This window comes from Oryzias latipes, chromosome 12 (assembly GCF_002234675.1).
Source record: "Oryzias latipes chromosome 12, ASM223467v1".
In the NCBI taxonomy this organism is placed as follows: Eukaryota; Metazoa; Chordata; class Actinopteri; order Beloniformes; family Adrianichthyidae; genus Oryzias; species Oryzias latipes.
The window spans coordinates 13980971-13989679 of NC_019870.2; positions in this window are offsets into that span (position 1 = coordinate 13980971).

The following is an 8709-nucleotide window of genomic DNA, read 5'->3' on the forward strand; positions in this document are numbered from 1 at the left end:
GTTTGGCAGTAGTTACTCCATGATGAGAAACAGAACTTAGATTTCTCACAAGGTTTCTTTATGATCAAATGTACTACTGTCTGTGCCTATACGGCAAGCCTTTTTAACATTGAAACTGTAATTTTGATATCAGAACCTTTTAGAGTCTTGGTAATGATGCAGAAAGCAGAATTGCATCTATTTGGGCTTAATAGTTTATAAGTGACACAAAAGAAAGGCCCCTAGATAGATGCAAAATTTCCAATACTTTCATAGGGAAGTATGGAAGTCCCACTCCGGTCATCTTTTGATCAACTGTAAAAGCGTTGTCTTTAAATTATGATTATGACCTTTTTAGCCTCTTGGATCTGTTTGTCAGTGAATGCGTCAGAATGGAGCAGAGCAGGGAGCTTGTGACAATTGTAACTTCTATGTCACACTTTGAAGCTTTTCACAATGGTATTTCTTTTGTCTGCTCCTGATTCACAACGATTCAAATATAGAAATACTCAGAAATGCAATTTTATCTTTATTTTTGTAATAAATGTCCTTTGTCATGATAGAAAGAAAAGAAAACATTAAAAACACCAAAACACCATTTTTTATGGGTGTTTAAAGGGTTCACATAGAGGCAAATGTTATTCACATCTGGACAGACCTCTATATTCTAAAGAGCATAACTACAAGTCTTCTCAGTTTAAGAATTATGGAAAAGGGAGAGATTGTTTTCAGAGCATAACGGCACGAGTGCCTTGAAAATGTATCAACAAGAGAAATAAGTAAGGGACGAGGTGCAAGATGAGACTGGCCAGGGGTGCTTTACCTCCAGCTCTGACCTGTCTGGTGACAGCTTCATGGATGAGAACGGGATATATGACCAAGTCAGTGTTATTCTGTATTTCTCTGTGTTTTCTGTTCTTTTCAATCAAATACAATACCAAATCAGAACGTGGGCTGACTCAGTGACACTTTAAGGTTGTAAACAAGCTGCACAGCCTTTGTTCTTTTGTGTTTCTAAGACACTCCCCATGTTTGTTGCTTTTTTTTCCCTCAATACTGGAAAAAAATTACTTTGCTTTGACCTAACATTTCTTGAAGTATGTTAAACTTCTCTTTTTTTACTCTAAAATTTTCCAAGAAGTGACTTATTTTTGAAAGAAATGCTCTGTGGTAAAAAGTTTACTTGTAGTTTAAGAGGACGTTTGTTGACTTGTGACACTAGACATTTTTATTGCTACTGTTACCAATAGCAGCGTAACACTTATTTTGCTTTGTTCACTGATAAATGCAAACTAACACGTGGAACTCAGTAAGCTCTTGATTTCCCATCCTGCAGTGCAACACGTTTGCTGCCTTCTTCAACATAAAGTCCAAAACGTTACAATGACTGTGATCATCCATGACAATTTAAACAACCAGACCACATATGTGGAGCTTAACAGCCAAAATGTATTGCAATTAGTGTGAATACATTGGAGAACAAATGACTTGTCAACAAGCCAGAAAAATGTGTTGAGATTCAGTTCAGGGTTGGGTCAGATTATGTCTCCAAAGCAGAGTCAAATATGTTTACACTAGGGATCGTAAATCTGGGAAAATCCGCCTGTTGTGCAGCGTTCCTCAGGGCACAGTTGTAGATCGTCTGCTGTGCTCCTGATAGGTCAAGTTTTTTTTAATTATCATTGCAGATGATACTTAGCTTCGGTTTGGTGTGTGGTTTGTTAGGTTTTCTCTGCTGCTACTCTGATCAATCACATTTCTTGATACAAACTTTCGTTCAAGTAAAAATGACAAGTTAACAGTAATTGTTTGTGGAAACTAGAAGGAAATGTAGGAAGTTACTTTAGTGCTTCGCTCGAGGTAAATAAAGAGAAGAAGTCAAGTTGTAAATCTTTGTGTCATCATTTACTTGAAGGCATTTGTAAGTCCTTACACCATCAATGATGCAGGGCCTAAACGTGTGTCGGATTCACTCAAGGTATGACCCAAGCAGTGATCTGGAATCTGCAGGCAGGTAAAATCTCAGGTCGGAATCAAACACAAGGAAAGTGTTTGATGCCTTTGTCACATGCGCCCGTACAAGGATTGACCCATACAGGTGCTGCAGGTTTTTGAGTTGTCCGGGCCCGTGGAAGGTTGTAGAGAGGAGGGGCTGCACCTTAAAGGGAACGCCTCCATTGAGGCTCGTGTGGCCACCTCAAGGGACGTCATGAACATGGAGTGAACCATGGTCAGGCGTGTGGTAAGTGTATTGTATCGTGAAGTATTTGTAAAGATAATGTTGGCTAAATGCACTTATGACGTAAGTAGGCAAGTAAGTAAACTTTATTTGTATAGTACCTTTCACAGATGAGATCACAAAGTGTTTTACAGAGTAACAATGAATAGATTAAAACAATTAATAGAACGTCCACACAAACTAAATTCCCATCCTCCAATGTCCTCATTTTGCTAGCAGCTAGGCTACACGCAGCAGCGCACCTGGGGTGTGCAAGGACCATGCACCTTTGACTTAGACAGCATTAACTCCCTGCTCGTTGTGCAGGGCTTGGAGGGGGAGTTAAAAAACAAGGACACTGAGTTTAAAAAAATGGAAAATATACGACATGCCTGAGTCTCCGTTACTTCACCCTTACTTGCCCCTGCGTGTTGTCTAAGTGTTCCTCTTGACCTGTCACCCGCAGCATGATTGTAGAAAAAAAAAGATGCATGAACATTTTCGCCCTCTAACCTAGCTGTCTATGACTTGATGTTTCCTGTGGGCCACCTGGATGGTCCACACAGATTTGCCAATTTTATACCTGCAGACAGCCTGTATCCACCTGTAAGGGCAGTTATGACTAAGGCATTAACTACCTTACAGCACTGATGACCTCAAATGTGCCTGAGCCTTATCCATGTTTAAAACTAGACTTTTTGGTGCTAATGTCAGACTTACTGGACCACCTGCTCTGTCCATGGTCTTTTTTACTTTCATTTTTATGCTGTTTTCGACCTTTATGTCTTAATTCTGCAACAACTGTCAGCTTCTGTAAAAAGCTTCGAATTGTCTTTGTGTATTAAAAGGTCTTGTAAAAAAAAGCAATCTTATGTTGCCATCTCTAACTAGATCTGGATCGGTGTCATTTACAAAACATTTCCTAAACTTTCAAAAATGTTTGATGTTTTAACTGCAATTAAATATCAAAATGGGTCAACATGACCATGACAGTTTGTGAGTAATTTTTGTCTGTCTGTCTTGACCTTCCCTGCCTATGGATGCTACCTTCACATTACATGGCTGTGCATTAAATCCAGTCATGTTTGCTAAGTAAAAAGTCAAATCAGTGCAATAAACCAACACCTTCGGCAGTTTAAACAACTTGTTAACTGTCCTTCTCAAGCCTTTGCATTCCAAAAGTAATTGTTTTCCCTTTGGAAATACATTGAATAAAAAGTATTAGACAAACGCTCTTTGACACTGTTTGCACAGCAAGGCAGAAGGTGCAACGTCAGAAATGCACCTATCTGATTGGGAAACAAGGGACAAAAACTTACTTTATCCTTTGCTTTTTGTAACAAGACTCTTGTAGACGAAGTATGGAGTCTTCTATGATGTTTTTGACATGTTTTTAATAACAACAGTCTGTAAAGAAAGCCTGCCTAGTCATGTTAATCTTCTTAAATCTCACTAAACTGAATATCTATGATTGCTGAAAAATAAGTATGTCCTGCTCTGGCACTCAGGTCCCACAGTTTCGTGAGATATGAGATATTCCAGAAGCAGATGAAAGCAGGTTGAAAAATTCCAGTCTTTATCCAGTCTGAACAAGATGCTGTCACATGGACAGGATTTGTCTGAATTTACTGAAAAGTATCTTGACTATAAAGAACATGACACTGAAGCTGGTGATGCTCTGTCCATCAAAAGGCACTTCTCCAGCGTGACACCAGAGAAGTAGAAGCGTGAAGATGCTGAAACTGAACTGATCAAACTGGACCTCTCATCGTATTTATGTCCCAAATCCAGATAAATCATCAGGATTTTGTGCTGACATGAGAAAACAGAATTATGGACCAAAGGAAAAACGCTAACGTTTTTTTAGAGGTTACTAACACGTTCCAAAAGTGCCTAGAAAATCTGTTTTTAACACCACCTGGACTGTTTTCTCCATACACACCATCAAGTTATAAAAAGATTCTGCATCATTGCAGCATTTCAAGAACAGAGATGCCAGAATTGGAGTTGGGGGGGGAATGCTGATGACATTGTGGTCTACATTTGGATGCTCTTGTGTGCAGCTCATTCACGCTCTATTTGACTGCTTGGCTGTGGCAAAGCCAGAATGTGTGACTTGTGCACAGGATGGGTAGGATGGGTATTAGGGGGAAGTCCATGTCATTGAAGTTCCTGTAAAAGTTAATGATACACCAGGAAGACAAAATAGTATTTGAAAAAAACCTTGATAGTTTTTTTTTATTTTTAGTCATTAATGTTGCTTTTTAATACTTTAATTTTGTGTACAATGAGACAGCAATTTTATCTGGTCATATGACTGTAAAAAAGAAAATTTAAGTCTACCGTTTTTGCTGCTTTTGTGTTTGACTGGCTTTCACTCTCCAGGTTAATCTCAGATTGAGGGCAAGTTTAAAAGGTACAAAACGCTTTATCTTAAAAAAAATCTGCAAAAGATGAAGTATTAGCCATGTAGTTTCCATCAGCGAACAGTAGGAGAGAGCACTGCAATTGCATTTAGTCTCAGGATCACACACCTAGACACAAGAGGGAGACTGTATGCATGTTTTCATCTGAAAATCTCTCATCAGGTGCAGCCACGTTATATTCTTTCACACAAAACAATAACAGTAATCTATGAATCTGTGCTCATGGCAATATAAAAAATATCAACAGCCACATCTGTGAAAGAAAAGATGGAATTCATCTTTGCTATAGTTAATTTTTGCTTGCTTAAAGAAACAGATGTGTCAATGTAGCACACTCTGGGAAGATCAGTTGATCTTCAGATATTAAAATATGGCGGTTAATCTCGTCTTCTTGTGTCATTTTAGTTTATGTAAGCACACAGGGTGCAGGAGAAAAATCTCCAAGGATTCCACACTGCAGGTCCCTGTGTTGCTATAAATAGTGTACAATTTTATTCTGCCCTCACTGCAACACACCAGCCCCCCCCCACTCACTAATGCCAACCCTCATTCACTCATCTCCACCATCTATTGTGAGCGCGGCACCTTCACAGTGCAGGAATCTTTTGCTGCCTTCTACCTTTGAGGTTTCCAGAAAGCTTTCTTCTGTCATTTGAATTGTCTTTGTATTTTGGATTGGACAACTCATTGCGAGACAGTTGGAGACAGACCGATGAAAGAATTGTTATTCCCTCTCTAATGCATAAATAGTCCTTTTGTGCTGCTGAATAAGCAGTGAAAAGCAGAGTGGCACGCACAAACAAAGGGGGATACATTCACTGGCAATGGAGTTTACTGCTTACAAAAGTAGTTGTTTAATGCAGGCGAATTATGATTTGATGTTATGGTGGCAATAGCTCATAAAACACTCTTTTGATAAAACTTTGGAGTCCACAAAATGTCTTCCAGAAGCTTCTGGTTAATGCTTTGGATATAGTAAATATATGAATGTTCCAAAAGTGACTGAATGCAGGAGCTTTCCATTTACTGTAATGAAATGATAAGTAGAGTGGGTGCAAAAATTAAACGGTTGAAGTGCTAAAGGGTTTATTGACTCCCTCGTGGAGCTTTAACCGATCAGAAATAACACCAACCTGCTCTCATGTCTACCGACCCCAGTTATTCCAGGAATGAAGAAAATGGCATTTAAAAACAACAAGTTACCCAAGTTTGGCACAAAAATAAATCACAATATGAAAAAAATGTGATGATAAAACGTTGGGTGAAACAGTTATTTGTTCCCTCAGATTTGCGATGATCATAGAAACCTGGATTGTTTGTGTTCTGTCAAACCCCTGACTTTGCTAATCACCATGGAGCAATGTAGAGGAAGTTGGAAAATGGGCTATTGTTTCAGGGGTAGACCTTGAAGACCCCATCCTGGTTATTCCCCCATTTTTTTTACACATTTGGAAGACAGAACCTTAAGAGTATTTTGGACTGTTGAAGATATCCAAAAATACCATTAGTTACCAAAGTTGCCTAATCATAACAGCAGTAACAAGTAGCTTCACTGCTGACTACTGTAATTATTAGTTTGTGTTTTGTAAAGCTTTTGCTTTTGGATGTTGAATGTTGCACATGGGACCATATCCAGAATGTTGTGAAATTCCCAAGTTGCCAATTCAAGAGAAATGTTGAGTATCTTTGCTTTTGACTTTCAAATGCAGTTTTTGAAGGAAGCCTTTTTGGAAACCCAGTTTTTTCCTGATGTAAACCTTCTCCTGAATGATTAACCTAATCAGGGGAACAAGGCTAAATTGTTAATTAGGCAAACTTATTGAAACTTTATTACTCAAGTACATGTAACTGCATCTGCAGTTTCAAAGAGGATAATTGAAAAAGACAATAACGTATTTAATTTTGTTGTCCATGCATGATTACATTGACTTTTTAGCCTTAGAAATAGATCAAATCAAACTTTATCTATAAATGACTTTTTATTAAAAGTGTTTTTCAGAGTTCAAACAATGTTCAAACTCAACAGAATGCAAAACATATTATTCACAATCAAATTATTCGCCGTGATAATGCCTCTTGTCCCTGCAGCTACCAAAACAGGGTCAGGCGTCTTCATTTGACTCTTTTGACACAACTGGACTAAGTTCATGCATGTACCGTGCTAAACATGCCAAATTCTGTATTTGAAGCTTTCCTCCCCATTTAACTGCTAAATGGTAAAAAAAAAAAAAAAATTGAGATACTGAAGCTCAGCCTCCCTCAGACAGGGAGCGCCAGTCGGGTTCATCTGTGAAAAATGACTTTATAAGTGAGAACTCTTATCTGTCATACTGGTTCATTTGGGGGGTATTGAGTTTCTTGCTCCTGAGTGTCAGTGCATTGACCCCAACACAGGCTGGTTCACTGAAACAAAAGAGAAGAAGCCGTTTGGGCTTGCATGCAAACAAAAGCAGTTTGTCTTCATGAAAAGTCTTTAACCTTTGTCACTATCATTTCCCTCACTGTGGCAAACAGCCTCCTTTCCTGTATTTTTAGTTCTGAAAGAAGCTAAAGTGTCCATGACATGAACAGGAAGCAGCTGGGGTCATGAAGCCCCTCACATCATTGTGGCGCGTTGGATGTTGTGACACCGAAGTCAAGAACCAAACCTTAGCTCACCCTGCTCAACATCACAAATGACAATGAAAACACTCCTAACAGGAAGCCAAAGTGTTGAGAATCACAAATCAGAAAAAAAGGCTTTCCTGTGGACTTTTCTGTTCCTGCTTTTGTAGGGATATAGAAGTGTTCCTGCTTATTTCTGTACTGTATTTGACTTGTTAAACTCCACATTGAGAATTTGATGCATGGAATATATGCAGTTTTAACAAAAAAATAAAATAAAATAAATGCAACATATTTGTTTGCAGCAACACGAAAACCTTAAAATATATTAAAACATTTTCTGTGTTACGGTACAAAGGAATTTTTGAACCAAACAAAATTTCCAAAACTTGGATCAGTGGACTTTTGCAGCTATTCTGAGGTCGTGCTCGTCTGTCATATTTAATACCATAGTATTCTTTAAAGAGTTTGAGTTTTGCCCCAATAAACTGTTAGGATCTGCTGCAGACAGCCAGTGTAAGTCAGATGGGTGGGACTGAACCTTCACTGTGTGGATCTCATTTCAATCCTGCTGAACCACGAAAAATGCATTCACAAGGTCATTTGTGGCCACTGTTTTCAAGGTTATTGACACTAAAATAATGTGCATGCTGCATAATTTACAACTTTGTGTGCTGCAGTTGGTTGACCCCTGCTTGTTTTGTTAAGTTTCCAAACCCTGCATCATTTCGCCCATTTCTCTCTCTTGCCAGTACAGAGGTGCTAATGCATGCTTTTATTACCAGCAGATTGGATTATTGTAATGCCCTGCTCTCTGGTCTTCCCAGAACAAGAATAGCAAATCTTCAACTGCTGCAAAATTCAGCAGCACGCGTTCTGACGAGGACCAGGGGGCGGGAACACATTACACCGATTTGAAGATCGCTGCATTGGCTCCCTGTGCAATTCAGGATTGATTTTAAAGTTCTTTTATTGGTTTACAAATGTTTTTATGGTCTTGGGCCTTCATATTTATCTGACATGATTTTAAAGTATGAGCCCTCGCGGACCCTGAGGTCCTCTGATACAGGCCTTTTGGTTATCCCAAAAGTTAGAACAAAAACGTACGGCGAGGCTTCATTCAGTTTTTACGGACCTCGCCTGTGGAACAGCCTCCCAGAGAGCCTCAGGGCTGCAGAGACAGTTCATGTTTTAAAGGAAGGCTTAAGACCTACCTTTTTAATTTAGCTTTTAGTTGAATTTTAGGATTTTAATTTTTTTTTATTGTATTTATTTATTTATTTTTTATTATTAGTATTATTTTTTTAAATTTATTATTATTATTATTTTTAAATATTTTAATTAATTTATTTTTCTTTTAACTAGTTTTATATGTGTATGTAAATACATTTATTTATTTATTCTATTAATTTTTAAGACGCTCTTACTATTTCATATGCCTATTAAGGTTTATGTAATTATTTGTTTTTTGTCCATATTTTA